General features: G+C 40.9%; 1 protein-coding gene across 3 annotated transcripts in view; it reads left to right on the forward strand.

Moving 5' to 3' along the window:
* LOC142304190 (cAMP-dependent protein kinase catalytic subunit alpha) overlaps positions 1–1,918 on the forward strand; it is a 120,798-nt gene extending 118,880 nt beyond the window's left edge. For all 3 annotated transcript variants that reach the window (XM_075346323.1, XM_075346324.1, XM_075346322.1), the window contains exon 11: positions 1–1,918. This exon is cut by the window's left edge and continues 387 nt beyond it. The gene's annotated coding sequence lies outside the window, so the exon portion shown is untranslated.
* The last annotated feature ends 19,573 nt before the right edge of the window (positions 1,919–21,491 follow it).

Raw genomic sequence — 21,491 nt, forward strand, 5'->3', positions numbered from 1 at the left:
TGACAGATCAGAGGGGCCAAGAAAGTTATTTAAATGTGACTGGTTCCTCTAGGGTGGAGTCAGAACCTTAGGGGCAGGGCCTATATCCTTCAGGATGTGGCCTATGTTACTTTTTTGTTTTGTTTGTTATTATTATTATTTTTTTTTAACCATTTTCATCCGACAAGCTTGGCTACTGGTTTTTAATCATTTAGTTTACATAGTTTATAAATATTGAACTGTTTTAATCTGAATTCTCTTCCCTGCCAATCACTGTCCTGTTGCCCTGCTTTCCTTGTCCTAGAATGACTTTTAAACTGAAGTGCCAGTTTTTACCCTTACCCAAACACCTCCATCCCACACCTTACACTGTTTAGTCCACGTACCCACTTTTTTGCCTCTGGGTTAACCCCCTTCTCCCATCATTGAAGCCATAACCTTCTTCTGGTAGGGCCAATCATATCTTTATTGGCTGCCTGCTAACTTTTACCTGGGTGGAAGGAGGAATGGAGGAGAGGAACTTCTCATGTGCTTCGCTGGTCACTATGAAGTTGTGTTTTTTTTTTTTGTTTTTTTTTTTTAATGAGGTTAGTCATTAATGTGTGGTTTGGAGGCTTTGGTCAGCAAGAAAGTCTTTTGTCATCTGTTTAGTGAGCTATCTACATGACACAGGAATAACCCATGACCTTGGGCTTAAGTTGATAAGGCATTGTTGTAGGCATGAGCTGTCTGGTTGTCAACTGTCTTGCTTACAATTTACATAGACATTGAGAGATTTTAAGATTATTACTTGATGAATTTCACCTCCTAGGTTTTTGTTAGATTTGACTAGTCCATGTCCTGGGGTGCATTATTGGTATAATGCCATACATTGAGACCAACGCATCCTCAAGTGTTCGCAAGGTCTAAGCACAATTGCCGATTACTCTTTACTATCAGTGTTAGGCCAAGAATTAGGTGAGTGGGCACCTTGCGAAGGTCCCTTAAGCCCATCCCATACTTGCGGTACAGTCTTGGATATTACCCATAATAATTTAGTGGACATAGTTACATGTTTGCCATGGGTAGGTCTCCTTTTTTAGTGAGAATATTACAATATATGTATTTATTTTATATCTTGTTTATCTGTGGAACAGCTCCAAATATTTGGACTTTTGGCCTGCAGAGTTGATTACAAGACGCTAGATTCTTCATGGAAGCTGTCTCCTTCCAAATAGATGTTGGGCGTAGTTGGTGTGAAGGTGGATCAACTTGGCTGCTTTCTGCCAGGAACACCATGATTCAGGGGTAATGCCTGGTACTTTAAAAAAAAAAGGCGTGGCGCTGCAATATCGGGCTTATTCCATGGACAGGTGTGATTCGTTTTTTTTTTTAAGAAAACAGCCACGTTTTTCCTGTCTTATGCAACTTCTATAAATAGGCTTGAAAGGGAAAGGGTTCAGATTTGGATTTGGGGACCCTACCACAAGAAATCTACGTGGGAGAGAACGTAAAGATTAATAAATGCCAAATCTTGATGTGTACCATGAATCACCTCTGGTTTTCTTCATGGCCATTAGACTAGTGTTCTGGATCAGTACATTGCTAGTTGTCACCCAAATCGGAGGTACAACGTTTTGTTTTTTTTCTTATCCAGCATGAAGGTGGTTGAGACCTGAATCATGGGGTCGCTCCTTTTTCAACCTGTTACATTATGGCAAATGAAATGGGGCTTTGGCTTTTGAACAGTCATTGACGGTGAGGCAAGTGGGATAATTTGGGGGCAGATCTGTGAATTTCTATTGCGTTTTCACTTAAATAAATTCTATATATATATAAATATATATATATATACACACACACATTCACTTCTTACATGTGTTATACTGTAAACATTTGAGACAAAATTACCAATAAAGTTTTGTTTAAAAAAAAAATAAATAAAATAATGGGTGTTTTATTTGGATTGTAGAGCTGATGTCAAAACTCCGTCTTGCTTTTTCTTTTGCTGTTGCCCCCCCCTTCTTTGCAGTTTAGGCTCTAATAAATGTAATACTAGGTTATCTGATATTTATTTTTCTGTATTTTATCGAGGGACAAAAAGTTTCGCTTTAGACAAGATTTTAGAAGAAAAGTGAAGAAAAGCAGAAACTTTTTTTTTTTTTTTAAGGGGTGAGTGCAGTGAAGAAAAGTTAATTGCTTTGCAGTAGTGCAGATTAAAGAAAAATAGTGTTAAAGCACTGAGGCTTTTCATTGGTTGGCCACAAGGGGGAGCTCTGGTTGAAGTTGCACAACAGAAGATTGTGTGCATATTTTCTGTTCTCCCGGACGGATTCACTTTCTTTGTAATACACAGACACAATCATAAGGTTGACATTCTCTTTGTGAATTGGGCAGATCACCATGAGCAAAGCTCTAATTCCTGCAGATGTAGGATAAGCCTTTAGTGCTTGGAAAAGTTGCAGAAACACCTAAAAGGGGATTCAGTCACTTGCACTGACTGGGCCATTGACTTTACTGATGGAGGAGTAAAGATGTGCTCCAATGGCATAATTTTGACAAAATTTGCTTATTTCAGACTGGCACAAAAACACAGTTGACTATGTTTTGATGCCCTCCTGAAATAGTCGCATACTACCGAAAATTACTTGTGGCAGATCATAGTTGACTCCGTCTGCTTCATTTAAAGTCTAAGGCTATGTGCCCACTGGGAAAGTATTCTGCGGATATATCCGCAGGAGCTCCCAGAAAACCGCAGCACAACTTTGTCTGTTTACTTGCTGCGGTTTTATTGCGGAATGTCCTGCGGATATGCTGCGGTCATTCTGCATTGAGGATACAGTACCATGGCTTCGGCACTGCATCCTCAATGCAGAACAAGTGCTGCAGTGATCGGGGGAGTTCATACTCACCTCCATCATGCAGCACCTCACTCTCCGGCTGTGTCTGTCTGCACATTGCAGGAGATGGGCGGGCCTGAACTAGCTCCGGCTGTCACATGACCTGAGCTCGTGCAGGCCCCACCGACCCCCTCCCTGCACCGGAGGAAGTGAATCCGGTGTCTTCAATCAAGGCAGTTAAGTATGGGACCCTGCGGAGAAATCCGCAGGAATAATTCGCATGCTGCAGATTTTTCCGTAGGGAAATCCGCATTACTTCCGCTGTGGAAAAAAACGCAGCATGGGCACAGCACTCCCCAAATGTCATAGAAATGGATGAGGACTTCCTTAAATTTTCCTCAGCGTGGGCACATAGCCTTAATCCCATTTTCCATGACTTCAGACATAAGCCTTGAGAAAGCCACTGACTGTACAGTAAAATGTTATGTGACCCTAGCCTAATGCAGTTGTATCCGTTTATAGACATTTAGAGGCCCATTCATCATTTTTTAACAGACAGCTGGTGTAAAACTGTTGCAAAAGTTTTGGGCATCTCACAGTTGCAAGTGTTGTGACTCTTCGAGTTTCTGCCAATCATCATTTTGCTAAATGGCCGGATCTTAGGGGTACTTTGCACACTACGACATCGCAAGCCGATGCTTGCGATGCCGAGCGCGATAGTCCCCGCCCCCGTCGCAGCTGCGATATCTTGTGATAGCTGCCGTAGCGAACATTATCTCTACGGCAGCTTCACACGCACTTACCTGCCCTGCAACGTCGCTCTGGCCGGCGATCCGCCTCCTTACTAAGGGGGCGTGTCGTGCGGCGTCACAGCAACGTCACACGGCAGGCGGCCAATAGAAGTGGAGATGAGCGGGATGGAAACATTCCGCCCACCTACTTCCTTCCGCATAGCCGGCGTGAGCCGCAGGACGCAGGTAGATGTTCCTCGCTCCTGCGGCTTCACACACAGCGATGTATGCTGCCGCAGGAACGAGGAACAAAATCGTAACATCGGTCCTTCTGAAATTATGGAAATGACCTACGCTACACCGATGATACGATTTCGACGCTTTTGCACTCATTAATCGTATAAAAAAAGATTTACACACTCCGATATAGACAGCGACGCCGGATGTGCGTCGCTTTCGATTTGACCCCACCGACATCGTAGCTGCGATGTCGTAGTGTGCAAAGTACCCCTTAGTCAGGAGAGGTGTAAATTCAACATACTTTACTCCAGGAAGATGAAGAAAAGCGACACAAATTGACTCCAAAATTCATGTTGTGGCGCACTGTAGCTAAAAGATGCCCAAAATTCATTGTGCGTTGCTTGCCTCTTAATGAATTTTAATGCATCTTACTCCAGCACACTAGCATTTGGCACACCAGTCTGGATGTACTTGGGCCTTAATTAACTGAAATTAAAGGGTTTTGCTTTGGTCTTGTTGGATCAAAAGAAGAATGAAAAATACCAGAAGAGACAGATGTCTTCCTGATCAATTGTTGCCTTGTCAGACCTCAGATCAACTTAGCTACTGCATTGTCAGGAAGATCATAATGTTTCTACCCAAAATAGAAATCTCCATGTAGAAACAAAATTCAAAAAGGTATTCCCGGGCCTCCATAGATTGCAGTTATAGTAATGATTACACTGCAGGGGATCCGTGACCATTGAATCTATTGAAATTCATGGAACAAAATGACATAATGGCTAAACCGACTGAATGCGACTAAATAGACAAGACCCAATATTATTCATCTATATAAGTTAATAATTATATATATTAATTTAATAATTATTTGCAGTTCCCAACATTATTTAAATTTTGGTATGGTCAACCGCACAAGACCCCGGTTTACAATCTGATCACAGGCAATATCTATGTGTTCTTATGTGTACTTCAGGTTTGTTTTTTTTTTTGTTTATTTCTATACACTAAAGAAATGTTGAAAATGGAATTTTTATAAGGGTGCTTTCACACTACGTTCCTCTCCCCATTCCGTACAAACGTCCCACAAAACTGGATTTGGACGTATGTGCCGACAGGACCACTGACTATAATGGTGCAGATTGAGTCACCGTGTGACCTGTTGTGCACCATTTTTGAGGGTATAAGCTTACTGGAGGCAGGCACACAGACGCAGTCTACTAACGTGTCCGCCTCCAATAGGTGTATACCCTTGAAAATGGTGCACGACCCAGCACACGTTGACTCCATCTGCACCATTATAGTCAGTGGCCCCCGGATGCGCATAAGTCCGAATCCTGTTTTGGGGGGCGGTCCCGACGGGACCACTGAAGAACGCAGAATGAAAGCGCCCTAATTTTGGTCCCAGCACCCCATGTCATAACATTGTGATCCTCACCAGGGACAGGAACTGAGGTAAGTGATTGCTACCTGAGTACTGCATGGCAGAATATGATATAGCTGTAATAAAAAAAAAACCACTGTGTTAATATGCATAAAGCAATGCAGCATAATATTCATGGTTCATAGGATACGGGTAAGTAATGTATGTTATAGAAACCTTTTGAGCTCTGCTGAAAATTGACAGTTGCAGTAAATTCCCTTTAGTGGCAGCTAAAGACAGCCAGAATGTTAACTTTTCTGGCCCTTTTTATGAGATAAAGGGAACCTGTCAGGTCCCCTATGTCCTGCAACCCAGCAGAATTCACATGTATATGCCAAAATTCCCTACCTAACGAGCCCTGTATAACGCCATATACTAAAATCCATGCTGAAAAAAGCATTTATAAAGTGTGCTGTTCCTATATTAATTATGTCTGACTAGTTGAAGGGGACTAGTTTCCCCAGACTAGTCGTCCCTCTGTCCAAGTTATCACTCTCCTGTGATGCGTGATTTCCAAGAGCCGGCGTCATTGCAGCTCCTGGAAATCTTTTGCATCCTCCTAGCTCATTTTGGCAATCGGTATGCTTTTGAAGCCGGGAGTATGCGTCCTGTCTTCAGAGAAGCTGTTTTTACTATTGTGTGCTGTGCACTTCTCCAAAGCCAGGAGGATGTGTACACAAGGCTTTGGCGGCGCCCCGAAATGTGCCGGGCAAGATTTCGATAACGCCGGCCCTTGGAGTTCATCTTAATAAGCCCACGGGTGTGATAACACGGAACAAGGGCCAACTAGTCTGGAGAAACAAAACTCCAACTAGTCAAAGCCCTAAATAGCATAGGAACAGTGCACTTTATAAATGCTTTTTTAAAATCATTTATTTTAGTAAATGGCTTTATACAGGGCTAGTTAGGTAGGGAATTTTGGCATACACACGTGATTGCTGCTGAGTTGGAAGCCATAAAGGACCTGAAAGGTTCCTGTGAGGCAAATCCCGGGATATGAAGATGAATTATGACTTCCAGTCATAATCGCTCATCACTCCCTGGCAGTGCCCCCCTCCCTTCTTGTCCTCAATGTCCAGCATCTGGGAAGGTGTCACATCCCACTTACACCTCCAACAGCCATCTCCTGTGATATGGAAATGAGATGATGTGGGAACAATGGACACAGGATGACTCCCTGCCGTGACCCTGTAGTAGGGGCTGCTATCTAATTAGCAAGGCTATGGAAGTATCCAGACAGAACGACTCCAGTAAAAAATGGTTCATATCTCGCAAGCCATATTTCCGATAAATATGGCAACCATAAAAATGGTGTCTCCGCATGCGGACGATGCTGGCACACCCTTTTTATGGGAGCGGGAGCTTGGGAAATACCCCAGGCGTGATATCAGCCAATGGGGAACTAGTAGACAAGTCATGAGTCCTCTCATTCTGTAGCTAAATTCATAACTGTCACAATGAGAGCATTGGCGTCCGCCTACGACGCTCCCAGGCCAAGTTATGGCCATATTCCATGTTGTGGATTTTGTCCATAACTCCAGCCAGGGGTGGAGCAGTGCTCCCTCTGAGGTCACGAAGGTAGGAGGGGACCTGGATTTGCCCAGGTTGATAACCCTACTTCGGCCATTTTCCAGTGTTCTTTCGCTGGGGGTCACGTGCAGGAAACATCTGTGGGAGTTCCTAGAAACCTGGTCTACAGCGCCCCCCTGTGGCCAGACGCACAAGGTAACTGATTGAATTGCATACCTGTTTGTAAACCATGCTTTATCTGTAACTGTACTCTGACATATGTATATTCTGTAGATTCCCTATTGTATATATTGTAGTTTCTAGTGTGCTTTAGGCTGATTAAATTATATAATTAATCTTGGGCTGTTCTGTTATCTCGATCTTGAATCCCACGTCTGTGTGTTCGGCTAATAGTTACCGTAAATCGGTTGGTGGCAGCGAGTTTGTGCCAAGGATTATTGTGGGGAGGCCAGTGAGATTCGGGGAGGTTTTATATATTCCGCCCGCGGAGGTCGGGGGAATATATACCCTACTCTCACTGGGGACCCTTCAATAATCGGCATAAGTAGTATAGCGGCCTCCTTGCTTATTGTCGGGCAATTCCATAATTGGCCTGACTATAAGAGGGGCGCTAGAGAGCGCGTCACGTGCTCTGTCTGTCGGTCGGGAGGTATAAAGGAGGGGTGACCCCCACTTGTTACCCCCCGATTGTGACGTACTGGTAGCCAGCGCGGGGGATTTCTGAGTGACCCCCCCGGTGGTTTGTGACAGTTCCCTTTAACAATAGGGTGGTTATCCGCGCTGCTCATGGAAATCCAAAAGAATGGTCATGGATACATGGATTTCATGTGCTTTTATCGACGTGTTTCAAATTCATCAGACTTCTTTATCAGGATACATACATATGTGGTTTTATCCTGATGAAGAAGTGTGAAGACTTAAAGTACCGTCACACATAACGAGATCGCTAGCGAGATCGCTGCTGAGTCACGGTTTCTGTGACGCAGTAGCGATCCTGTTAGCGATCTCGTTATGTGTGACACCTACCAGCGATCAGGCCCCTGCTGTGAGATCGCTAATCGTTGCAGGATGGACCAGGCCATTTTCTTCAAAGGTGATGTCCTGCTGGGCAGGACACATCGCTGTGTTTGACACTGTGTGACAGGGTCACGGTGACTGCTGAGATCGTTATACAGGTCGCTATTGCGACCTGTATCGTTCCTGCATCGCTGGTAAGGTCTGACTGTGTGACATCTCACCAGCGACCTCCCAGCGACTTACCAGCGATCCCTATCAGGTCGCATCGTTTTCGGGATCGCTGTTAAGTCGTGTGTGACTGGAGTGTCAGAAATGCATTGATGATAAAACCCACATAAATTCTACTTTCTATCCAAGAACAATCCTTTCCAATCTCCATCAGCAGCATGGATAACTCAGCTATTGTTTTCTTTCTGGCATTTCAATGTTGTTTTTTTATTGCACTTCAGCAGCTGATAATTTAAGCCGTATCTTTGTTGTGTCATAAGGCCCAGTCACACTAAACAACTTACCAGCGATCACAACAATGATACAACCTGATAGGGATCGCTGGTAAGTTGCTTGGAGGTCGCTGGTGAGATGTCACACTAAGCGACGCTTCAGCGATCCCACCAGCAACCTGACCTGGCAGGGATCACTGGAGCGTCGCTACACGTGGAAGCATGCTGCGCTTGGTAACTGAGGTAAATATCGGGTAACCAACCCGATATTTACCTTGGTTACCAGCGCACACCTAGCCACAGTATACATGGGGTTAATTACCCGATGTGTACTGCAGCTACATGTGCAGAGAGCAGGGAGCCGCGCACACTGCTTAGCGCTGGCTCCCTGCTCTCCTAGCTACAGTACACATGGGGTTAATTACCCGATGTGTACTGCAGCTACATGTGCACAGAGCAGGAGCTGGCACTGACAGCTGAGAGCGGCAGAGGCTGGTAACAAAGGTAAATATCGGGTAACCAAGGTAAGGGCTTCTTGGTTACCCGATATTTACTGTGGTTACCAGCGTCCGCAGATGCCGGCTCCTGCTGCCTGCACATTTAGTTGTTGCTGTCTCGCTGTCACACACAGCGATGTGTGTTTCACAGCGGGAGAGCAACAACTAAAAAATGGCCCAGGACATTCAGCAACAACCAACGACCTCACAGCAGGGGCCAGGTTGTTGTTGGATGTCACACACAGCAACATCGCTAGCAAGTTGTGCATCAGCAGCGATGTTGCTAGCGATGTTGATTAGTGTGATTGTACCTATACACAACTTTGGTGTGCAGTTCTCTGCACCCTTTATTTCTTCTTCTCAGAATTAGACTCTGCTGGGTTATTGCTCCCCAGTTTTTTCCTACATCTTTTAAAAGGGGGTATTCTGTGAACTGCATTTATCACTTAATCACTTGATTTATGAAAGTGTGTGATCAATAGGTGTCCGACTGCTAAGACCCCTTTCCACATACTTTGTCCCTTGAATGAATGGCGCAGTGGTGCACATGTGCATGACCACTTCTCCGTTTATGAGGAATGATAGCTGTATGAATGGTTACAATTTTGAGGATACCAACGTATTGTGAGAATGGGTTTTAGCTAACCCTTTGGTAAATGGAGAGCTAATGCGCAAGTGTTACCACCGGTCTTTTTATATTCTATCCTTTCCATTCATACGGGACATATAAGACTCTTTCATGGGATCAATGGTGGCTTCAGCGTTCGAGCCTCTATTGATGATCTATTATCCTGTGGATAGGTGATAAATGCTGTTCATGGTGCAACCCCTTTAAATCTAGATCGAAGAATGGGGATTTGAAGCTTTTTATCAAAAAAAATGACGTGTTATATAAAACCTCTAAGAACTATGCCTATGTCAAGCTTTTGATGGGCAATCCAAACCTTCTATAGAGTAACGTATCTATTGCTATGATAAGAGTAAGTTCCTGGGGATCAAGTCATATTATATTGATTTATTTTCATAACACTATTGCATGATGTTAGGTAGGACACTCGGTGAGTAGCACCTTACTTCCGGTTATAGTTTTGAGACAACCTCTAGCTCTTAACAATCGTGTTTCTAATCAGTACGAACAAAAAGCAGATATCTTCTTTCAGAAGAATGTTCCATAAATATTTCATCATGTGTAAACAATTTGCGTGTTTTGTTCTGGTTTATATATATTTTTATTTTTTTTTCTTGCTAAGTCGTTGTAGTGAGGTTATACTATTTATACTATTTTCTTTGTACAACTGTAGTGATTTTCTAGTATTCTGTACTTGAGAATTTTTCCCAGAAGATCTTCCATTATATTCTGTACATGAGTAAAGCCCGTCCGAGCATCCAACTGCTATTTACAAGTACAGAGCACCCAAGCATGGTAGTGCTCGCTCATCGCTAGTCTTGAGGTTATATAGTCTTGTATAAATGCGTAATGAGTGTTCAATTTCCAGCTGCAGAGATGTTAAGTGATGTATTATCCTCCATGTGTAGATATGACAAGAGACCTAAATCCTCACTACTAGACCACCAGGGATGTAGACGTGTTGTGAGGATTTGTTGTTGTCTTGTGTAAATGAGAGATTTCTGAATCCTAACCACTAGACCACCTGGGATCTACATGTGTATTAAGTGTATGCATTATGTGTATTGTGTATGTTATCGTGCTGTTCATACTTTACTTTTTTTTTTTTTTTTTTTTTTATCGAATATTTTTATTAAACATTTTTTAACATACAAAATCTACAAAAAAAAACCAAAACAATTTGGTAAAAACAGCTGGGAAAGTCTGTGTGACTCACTAACAGATAACTTAGGTATAGTTTGTACTATTTCTTCCCACATCTCCATAGTTATAGGACCTCATCAGTCTGCCATTTCTCCTTTGTAGAGCAGGGTCTAGTTCTGTCCCGGTCTACTACCACTATATAAGGGGAGTTTGTGTTGAGTGTTGGTTTGCGTTTCATAGGCGTGCCTAAGTTACAAATATTGAAAAAAAACAAAAACCTTGTGCAGTATATCAAATTCCCATCTGAACATCTCAAAAGTTTTAAAGCCTTCCTCATCACATAGTAATTCCATTAATACTTTTTTTTTCTCCAAAAATTCAAATTCTAACAGTTTGTGTAAACCTGAGTTCCTCCAAATCAAAAGTAATTAGTAACCCCTCAAACCCTAGTTAGCTCTTTAGTAGAGAGGAGTGGACCTGTGGTAGTTTGAGTTCTGCTGGTCCAGCTGATATTTTTTAAAGTTCAGTTTTGGAACCAGTCTTAACTTGGACCTCATTTGAAGTTACTGATGCTTTGGGTCTCCGCCCACATGCAGCCAGCCATATACAGAACACTTACGGCGGAGGGTGGGCTGGGTTTTTCTCCAAACCGAACTTAGACTTTTCCAAGAAAACAGCGTTTGTACCGAACTTCAAGTTCGCTCAACTCTATTTTTTTTAGTTTTTTTTTTATAGATTTTCTTAATTTCAGAGTGACTGGTATTGGTGTCAGGGTCATCAAAAATATTCAGTCTAACTTTGGAACCAAATGCTCTCCCTTAAGTGAGTACTTCTACATAGCCATGAAAGACAAATACCCCATACTAACTGCACCCCAACCTTTTCTGTTATAGTTGTGATGCAATGTACTACAGGAAAGGGTCTGGAATTGCTAGTCCTCTATCAGATTTGGCCGTTGCTGTGTTTGTAATTTAATCCTCTCTATCCCTTTCTTCTATAGCAAAGCCAAAAATATACTGTTAATCTTATGAAAGATTTGTCTGTGCAACCAAACTGGGGCATTATGTAAAGGGCTTGAGGCACCATTTTGATGAAGTTGACTATTCCTACTACAGCGAGAGGGAGCTTACACCATGCAGTTGTCTTTTGTTGAAACCTCTTTAGTAATGGCACAATATTCTGTGCTTCATAGTCTATAATATTTCACTAATCTGTTGTGACTGAAGAGTTCCATATAATTGGGGGGCTGAGTACCAAGGGTCATAAATGAAGATTTATCCCAATTAATTGATAGCCCTGAAAGAGTTCCAAAGTGATCAATAATAGAGACTGCCTCTTTCAATGAGTCCGGCCAATCACTTAAAAATAGCATGTAATTTGCATAAAGGATGATCTTTTTAGTTTGTGGACCATGTGAAAAACCCTTGCACTTCCTGAGACATTCTCAGCGCTACCACCAAAGGTTTGATTCCTATTGCGAATAGGAGTGGGGAGAGTGGGTACCCCTGTCTTGTCCCCCTGTCCAAAGGGAAGTGTCTGACATTGAACCATTTACTTTTACCCTGGCCCGTGGGGCTGAGTATAATTGGGTCCATGAGATGAATCTTCCACTAAAACCTAGATTTGCCAGCACCATCCATAGGTATTCCCATTCTACACTATCAAATGCTTTGGTTGCGTCTAACGAGACCACCACCTTGTTGTCTCCTCCAAGGGCAATTTTAAGTTTAGATAGTCCTACCTGATGATTACTTTGACTTTATTTGGCATAAATCCCGTTTAATCCGGTTGTATAATAGATGTAATATCTCTGGAGATGTGGTTTGCTAGGACCTTAGCTAGGAGTTTAATGTCTATAGGTATCATAGTAAAGATATTGGGAGATCTGATTCCAGGAGGACAGGGTGTTAGTCCTAATAAGTGATTGCCACTATAGTGGCCTCATTCATAGAAGGGGGTTGTCTCCATTCTTTAAGTACTGTGTTAAAAACATTTAGCAGTTGTGGGCAACAATTTATCGCTGTATTGTTTAAATACATCGTTCATTAGGCCGTCTGTCCCTGGGAATGTGGTGTTAGTCATTGAGGAAAGAGCCTGTTCAAGCTCTTCCAGACTTAGAAGGGCCTCAAGCAGCTCAGTCTTCCACCGTCAAACTTACCTTAATGGATCTAGAAAGGATTGAAGGTCTTCTCTACAGGGAGAAACTTTAGATTGATACAGCCCTTCAAAGAAAAAATTGACATGTTCACCCAATTTTTGTGTTAAGGCCCGATCTTTTCCTCTTACCTTCTTTATAAGTGTGCCCAGTTAGCTTTGGATATGACTGCAAAGTGGTGTCCCGCCCTCTCCCCTTTCTCAAAAGTTTTATTTGGGAAAAAAATTGCATGCCTTTTGCCTTTAACACATGTTGCGCTAGCTGTTATTTAGCCCCCTTTTAAATCACCCTGTCTCACTGGAGGGTTTTAATAGATACTGTGGGGAAGGGGCGGGGGTTGGCACATAAACGGAAACTATGATGCAAGACCTACCTGCTCAAAATGCATATATACCTCCCTTCTGTATACATTTTAACCGATTGTCAGAAAAGGGGAACATTTTGGTGGATTGGCTAGCTGCTCTGCTTTGAGTAGGCAGAGCAGGTAGCATGAAAGCTCTGATCAATACAGGGGGCTTTCAGCATATGTGTTTTGTCCTTTGTCAGATGGCTCTGTTATAGGCATTGCTGGATGAAAAGGTTTTGTTAATTTTGAATCTCTCTAAGTTTCGTATGAACCCCTCTAGCATTCCATTCTAAAAAGGTTGTGATCCTAGGCATTTTTTTTCTTGAAAAAATTCTGGGCCTTCAAGTCCCCCTATGGGCTCTGAAAGTGGCTCCCTGAGTTCATACAGATCTGAAAAGACAGCTTACAGTAACTCCTACTCCCTCCCACATATCACTCTATAATAAACTGTTGTAACAAAATAGTATCAATATAGGTAGTGGGGTCTCACAGAGATTCTCACCAGTAGTATTACAGATCTAATACCACTGTCACAACACTAAGGCTAGTTTCACACTTGCGTTCAGCGCATTCCGTCACTATGGAGAATAGCGCAGTCCGTTAACGCACTGCGCTATTCTCCATAAACTTGTATCGACGACGCACTGTAACGCAAGTGTCTGTGTTGCATCCGCTGGACAACGCAGCGTCGTTATTTTGACGCTGCGTCGGGCGGATGGAACGCAGCATGTAACGTTTTTCTGCGCTTGGCGGAGTGTCAAAAAAACGCAACCTGCAGGAATCCGTTAGGCGTCCGTTGTTTTTATAATGGACGCCTATGGTGGCGGATTCCGTTAGAATGCGTCATTTGACGGATTCCGTTAACGCAGCTGATTTTACACAACTGCGCATGCTCAGATGTGTAAAGTCAAGGAAAAAAAAACTATAACTGATTGCGTTATTTTGTACGATCTGTAGCATGCGTTGTGCCACTATATGCAACGCATCCGTTGCATGCGTCACACAACACAATGCTACGGATCCCGTCCAACGCAAGTGTGAAACTAGCCTAAGTTAGTACCCAGGAGGGATCTTGTATCGACAAGCTTAAGATATACTAAGTAAAACAAAATCTTTCCCTGTATCCCCATTAAACAGTGTTATATTCATTAAGAATCTATGGTATTACTTAGACCAATTGGAATACTAAGAGGCAGAAAAACAAGACCATACAAAGAGAAAATATGGGGGGTGGAAGGAAGCACTATTACAGGCTGGATAGGAAAGAAAAATGGTGGAGGGGTATGTAAATTTATCAAATATAATTTAAGACCTGTGCTCAATGATGACATTGGGGTGGAGCTGTAACAATGTAGAAGTCAGTATGGGTAACTGTACACAAGGAAGTCAATAATAGAAAGCTGCTAATTGTTTTTTGCTATAAGTCTCCTAACAGTTGAACAGGTAGAAGATGAAATGCTACAACAAATTGAAAAGGCAGCAAATAATAATAATAATAATAATCAGGTCCTTATGGGGGATTTCAGCTATCCAGACATTCAGTGAGACATAGAATCTTCGGGTTGTGCTAAAAGCTGCAAGTTATCTACAATTCAAGACAATTACATCTCTCAGATGGTAGATGAATCAACCAGAGGAGATAATTTGATGGATTTGGTGCTGTCAAATAGACCAGATGTAATTTCAGATATATAGGTCCTGGAGCGCTTGGGCAGCATGACCATAATATGGTAAGTTTCAATGTAATATTTAATATAACATTTGAAAGGGGAATTGCTAAAACCTGGAATTTTAGGAAAGCTGATTTCAACAAATTAAGGGAAAGGCTTATATGTGTAGATTGGGACAATGTCATGGTAACTGGGGGTACCGAACATAAATGGGGCAATTTTAGAGATATACTATGAGTCCTGTAAGAAAAACACTTATACCTGCTGATAATAAAATGTCAAGGAATAAGAAAAAAAAACCACACTGGATACATAAGACATTACAAAGTATAATAAAACAAAGGGCATTCAAATTCTTGAAGACTGAGAATATTACAGAAATAGCATTTCAAGAGTATAAAATTCTAAATGGGAAATTTAAAAAAGAAAAGCTAACAAAATTGGCTTTTGAAACTAATATTGGAAATCAACAACAACAATAGTCACGAGATAGCATCAAACAGGGTTAACAAAAACAAAAATCCCTTTAAAACCTTTTATTTTATTAATGTCAATTTAAAAACAACCCAAGTGAATTTCACCACAAACACAAATGACCCATCTATGAAGGGCACAAGTAGAAAAAAACTACGAGCCGGGTACCAAATTATCCCAGGATTATCAAATGTAGAGGCCACAGAGCATAACCACAGATATCATACAGGGCTATGAACTAGCGTAGCCCAATTATTACCTTGGGGTGGGCCCCTACCTAGCACGGAGGATATGACACCCTAACTTAGCTTGGCACCCCCTTCCATGTCAACTTACCCTGGCTCGCCCTGGTAGTGCTCTATACAGATGCAAATTATTAATATTGAAGATGTGATAAGCCAAGGTATTTAACTCATTAAATCATAAATGAAAATATGAGGTCTGGTACGACCCTTATTGCATCACTCCCAATCAAACATGTCAAAGATCCATACCGTGATACAAAGGGTTAGGAAAAAGTGCGGGAACATCACAAAGATAATTCACCTGTTCCACACAAATTCCCCCCTAGGTGATATCAAAAAAGGCGGGAGAAAGGGAAAACTGGGTCAAAAGCCGTCCTACCAGAACAATATATAAGTCAACCAAAGAAACATCCCATTGCAATGAGCTGGGATAGCATAATATAGTTCAACACTACAACAAATCAAGTCCCTTCACAGATAGATACATTTTGAGTGAACCACCAAAACCGGGGCATCACATACTGATATCCCAAAAGAGAAAAAGGAGGATTTAGCAGATTGTATTTGGTGATTGTTTTATAAAAAATTACATTCTGCTGCAAGGTATGCTTCCCTTTATGTTTGTGCAATGTTAGCACGGCCTCAACGCGTTTCCTGGCCTACAACGGATCATCAGAAGGCTCAGGGGAAAAAGAAAAGGTTCAGGTATCCTTAACGGTAGTTAACTAACTTTGACATGTTTGATTGGGAGTGATACAATAAGGGTCGTACCAGACCTCATATTCTCATTTATAATTTAATGTGTGCAATATCTTGGCTTATCACATCTTTAATAATGTAATCATTTGCATCTGTATATAGCACTACCAGAGCTAGTTCATTGCCCTGTGTGATATCTGTGGTTATTCTCTGTGGCCTCTACATTTGATAAACATGGGACAATTTGGTACCTGGCTCGTAGTTTCTTCTACTTGTGCCCTTCATAGTTGGGTCATTTGTGTTTGTGGTGTAATTCACTTGGGTTGAAACTAAAATTGCCAAAGACATTAAAATAAACCCCAATATTGTTTTTTTGTTATAAATACATCAATGCAAAAAGGAAAAAAAATAGGTTGGTATCTGCCCCATAAGATTTTAATCGGATAATTATAGAGGACAAAGAAGAGGCCGAGATATTAAACATGCACGTTTCATGGGTGTTCACCAAGGAACGGACTGTTCCAGGGATCATTCAACAAGGCACAAATCATAGTCCTCACTGATATAACTAACCTAACACAAGAAGACGAACTCCTGCATCTGCATGAATTTATCATTGACAAATTACCTGGGCCAGATGGCATTCATCCACGGATATTTAAGGGAATTGAGCTCCGTAATTGACAGACCACTGTATCTTATCTTCTTAGACTGTCTTGTAACAGGGTTAGTACCTCAGGATTGGAAAATGGCTGGCTGACATGGTACCTATATTTAAGAAAGGTAAGAAGGTGTATCCAAGCAACTACCGTCTGGTAAGTCTGACATCAGTGGTGTGCATGTTTTTTTTTTTTTTTTCTTTTAGAGCATTTTAAGAGATGACATGCAATGATATATTAGAGATAATAATATAACTCATAATCAGCAGGGATTTATGAAAGATAAGTCGTGTCTAACCAACATGTTGGGCTTCTATGAGGAGGTAAGAGCATATTTGGATATTGGTAATGCAGCTGATGGGATTTATTTGGACTTTGCAAAGGTATTTGATACTAACTGTGCCACATACGTTTTGTAATGAAGTTCCAGAAGCAGTGACTAGGCAGATGGGTAAGGAATTGGCTAAAAGATAGGAAACAAATTGGGCTATAATTAGTGGGTACCGCAGGGATCTGTGCTAGGTCCAATTCTTTTTAATCTCTTTATTAACAACCTTGTTGATGGGATTGAGAGTAAAGTGTCAGTCTTCGATGACGACACCAAACTATGTAGAATATTAAAAACAAACCTTGATAGTACAATATTACAAAACAATCTGGATAAGATGTCGGAATGGGCAGACACTTGGCAAATGAGATTTAATGTTGATAAATGTAAAGTAATGCACTTAGGATGGAGTAATCTTTTTGCTGCATATACATTAAATGGAAGTAAACTCGCAACTACAGAATAGGAGAAGGACTTGGGTATTTTGGTTACAAGTAAGCTGAGCAGCAGCACTCAATGTCAGTCAGCAGCTTCAAAAGCAAACAAGATTTTAGAGTGTATAAAAAGAAAGATCCCAATGTATTGTTACCTCTATAAATTACTTGTAAGTCCACATCTGGAACATGGGTTCCAGTTTTGGGCTCCATATTTTAAAAAGGATATTCAGATGTTCGAGTCAGTTCAAAGGCGGGCATCTAGATTACTGCAAGGAATAGAAGGCCTATAATGAGGTTGAAAAAGTTGTTTGTTTAGTTTAGAAAAGAGACATCTGAGGAGATCTCATAGTTACATAGGATGAAAAAAAAACCTAGGTCCATCTAGTTCAACCTTCCTCTACCAATTATTCATTTTGTCATTAAGTCATTTATAACCAACAATGTTGTGTGCACTGAGGAAATCATCCAGCCCTTTTTTAAAAGCTGTTATAGTATCTGCCATTACTACCTCTTGTGGTAGGGAATTCAACAGTCTGACTGCTGTAACTGTAAAGAACCCTTTCCTATTTAGCTGCCAGAATCGCTTTTCTTCCACTCGCAATGTATGCCTCCTGGTCCTTAGTATTGTCCTTTATATGTATAAATACATTTGCGGTCAATACAAAGGACTGGCACATGACATTCCTTCCAATAAATTGGCTTACATACATTTTGGTAAACATGCAAATTTTCTTTTCTATGTCTCTCGGTCAGTAGTGGGGTCTTCCTGGGTTTCCTGCCATAGTGTTTCATTTCATTCAAATGTTGATGGATAGTTTATGCTGACACTGATGCACCCTGAGCCTGCAGGACAGCTTGAATTTCTTTGAAACTTAATTGATGCTGCTTAGCCACCATTCGGACAATTCTGCTTTATAAACTTTTTTCAATTTTTCTCTTCCGTCTACATCCAGGGAAATTATCTACAGTGCCATGTGTTGTATATTTATTGATTATGTTGTGCATCGTGAACAAAGGAACATAAAGATATCTGGAGCTGGACTTGTAAATTTGAGATTGTTGATTTCTTCAACTATTTTATTTCTCAAGTCCTCAGACCGTTCTCTTTCTCTTCTTAATGCTAAGTGTGGCACACACAATCTAAAGATTGAGTCAACTTCTCTTCTTTATATAGTTCCAGGTGTGATTTTCATATTGCCCACATCTGTTACTTGCCACCAGTGAGTTTCAACGAGAATCACATTCTTGAAACAAAGTTTGTAAAAGGTGCCAACAAATTTGGCCCCATTTGGGGGGGTTGTGTGAAATTCTGCCTTTTTTTGTGGGTGTGTTCTTCCAATACACACACAACAAATAAACGTGTATGACAAAACATGCGTAATTGCAATAATTTTCGGGGAGAAATACTTCATTTTCTGGAACAATTTCAAGGGTGCCAACACTTTTGGTCAGGACACTATTACACGCAAGGATGGATAGAAAGGTGTAATCAGAGTATGGTATACTACTGCAGCACTGAACAACATAAAATAGGAGTGGTAGTTTCAGCCAGTGGATAATAGATTCAAATGATGGTTTACTGCTCGATCTGTATAGTTATACTTTGATATACTGCAGTACAGTGCCTTAATAACAAATATACATATAATTTAATTTTTACTCCTAATGCACAAGTAAAATGAGGGCAGTTTAATTCCCTTTATTCCATTATAAATAATTTAACTCTCTGTATGTGTAAGTATTGAACACGTCACCAATTGTCTAAGTAAATATATTTTTAAAGGAGCTATTGACATGAATTTCTCACCAGATGTCGATAACAATCCCTCCAATCCAGACAGGCAAAGAAATCAAACCATAGATGTCCATAAATTTCTAACAGGAAAAAAAGTATTGAACACAATGAAATTATGTTATACTTTGTACAAAAATCTTTGTTATGATAGCCTCTGAATGGAGAAATTAGACGCATGCATTTTTTCAGGTGTGATTTTTGGCCTGTTCTTCCACACAAGTCCTTAATGTCTTGTGAGCTTCTTTGATGAACTCTTTAGTTCTTTCCATAAATTTGGATTCAAGTCAGTTGATTGGCTGGGTAATTCTTGCAGCTTTTATATTCTTTCTCTTAAAGCAATTGAGTTTCCTTGCTGCGCTTTTGGGATCATTGTCTTGCTGAAAGGTCCACCCTTGTTTCATCTTCATGGTAGAGGACAGCACATTTTTATCAAGAATGTCTTGATTCATTTGTCCAATCATTCTTTACTTCAGTTAGTCATGGCAGAAAGTGTTGGCACCCTTTATGTTGTTCCAGAAAACGAAGTATTTCTCCCAGAAAATTATTGCAATTACACTTGTTTTGTTATAAAAGTTTATTTCCTATCTGTTTATTTGAACAACACAAAAAGCAGGGAAAAAATGCAAATCGTGCATAATTTCCTGCAAAACTCAAAAATGGATTAGACCCAATTTTTGGCACCCTTAACTAAATATTTGGTTTCACAGTGTACCCTTTAGAATAAATAACGCCAATCAATCACTTCCTATTACCATCAACAAGCTTCTTATACCTCTCAACTGGAATTTTGAACTACCCTGCTCTCTCATATTTGAAGGCGCCTTCTCCCAACAGCAATTTTAAGATCTATCCACAGATATTCTATAGGATTTAGATCCAGACTCCTTACAGCCACTACAGTTCTCACCAGCACTTTGTTTCCATCCATTTCTGGGTGCTTCTTGAAGTATATTTGGGGTCATTGTCCTGCTGAAAAACCCATGACTTAAAACGTAAACCCAGCTTTCTACACTGGGCACTACATTGGGACGCAAAATCCTTTTGATAATCTTCAGATTTCATGATACTTTGCATACAGTCAAGGCACCCAGTGCCAGAGGCAGCAAAACAACCCCAAAAGATCTTTGAACCTCCATGACATTTGACTGCAGGTACTGTATTCCTTTCTTTGTGGGCCTCATTCTGTTTTTAGTAAACAGTAGAATGATATGCTTTACCAAAAATCTCTATCTTGGTTTCATCTGTCCAGAAGGCTGCCTGAAGGATTATGGCTTATTCACGTACATTTTGCCAAACTGCAGTCTAGCTTTTTCTATGTGACGGTAGTGGGGTCCCCTTGGGTCTCCTACCATAGCATACTCTAGGCCTGCAGGACAGCTTGAATTTCTTAGGAAATTAATTGGAGCTGCTTTTCAGTAGTCTTTCTCTACCGTCCATGTACAGGGAGATTAGCTACAGTGCCATTGGCTCTAACTCCTTGATTTTGTTGCGCACCATGGACAAAGCAACATATACATCTCTAGTGATGGACTCGTAACCTTGAGATTATTTTTCAATAATTTTGGTCCTCAGTTCTCTTCTCCTCTAGAGATGCTACATGCAATGCCATCTTAGGCTTTGTAGTATGTACCTTGTTAATAAATGGGACGAATTTTATTCATTCAAAACCAGATGCCAGTCTCTTTTTTTTTTTTTTTTTTTTTTTTTTTTTTACCCTCTTCAGTTACATGATGCAGTTTGGCAAATTTCTTGGCCAACAGACCGCTATCAATGAGTTGCATGATATGGTTTCTTTTTTCTTGGAAACTCTTTATGGCTGCTCCTTGATTAGAACCAGTGACCTTTCGCTTGGGAATCAACCTAATAGCACACTGAACAGGAAGAAAATTATTTTTCCACCACCAGGAGCAAAACTGTAATAAGGCAGTGACATGACAAGAATCTGCATTACTAATCATATTCTAAATAGTTGCCAATCAATTTTATGTATGAGATAGCCAAGATGACTGTCTATAAAATGAAGGTAGGCTCACATGTGAAGCTGTAGTGGATGGTGAGATATGAAGCCTGAAATCAAGAATTCAAAACACTGTTACCCTTTTGCTCATCAGTGTATAGTTTTCTTTGAAACAATTGTACCTTCTGATTCAGCTCTTTCTGTAGCTCTTCACAAGTGGTACTTGGCTCTTGGACTCTTCTTATAATTCGCCTCTCTCATCTGTCTGAAATCTTGCTT

Source organism: Anomaloglossus baeobatrachus, chromosome 4 (assembly GCF_048569485.1).
Source record: "Anomaloglossus baeobatrachus isolate aAnoBae1 chromosome 4, aAnoBae1.hap1, whole genome shotgun sequence".
Lineage (NCBI taxonomy): Eukaryota > Metazoa > Chordata > Amphibia > Anura > Aromobatidae > Anomaloglossus > Anomaloglossus baeobatrachus.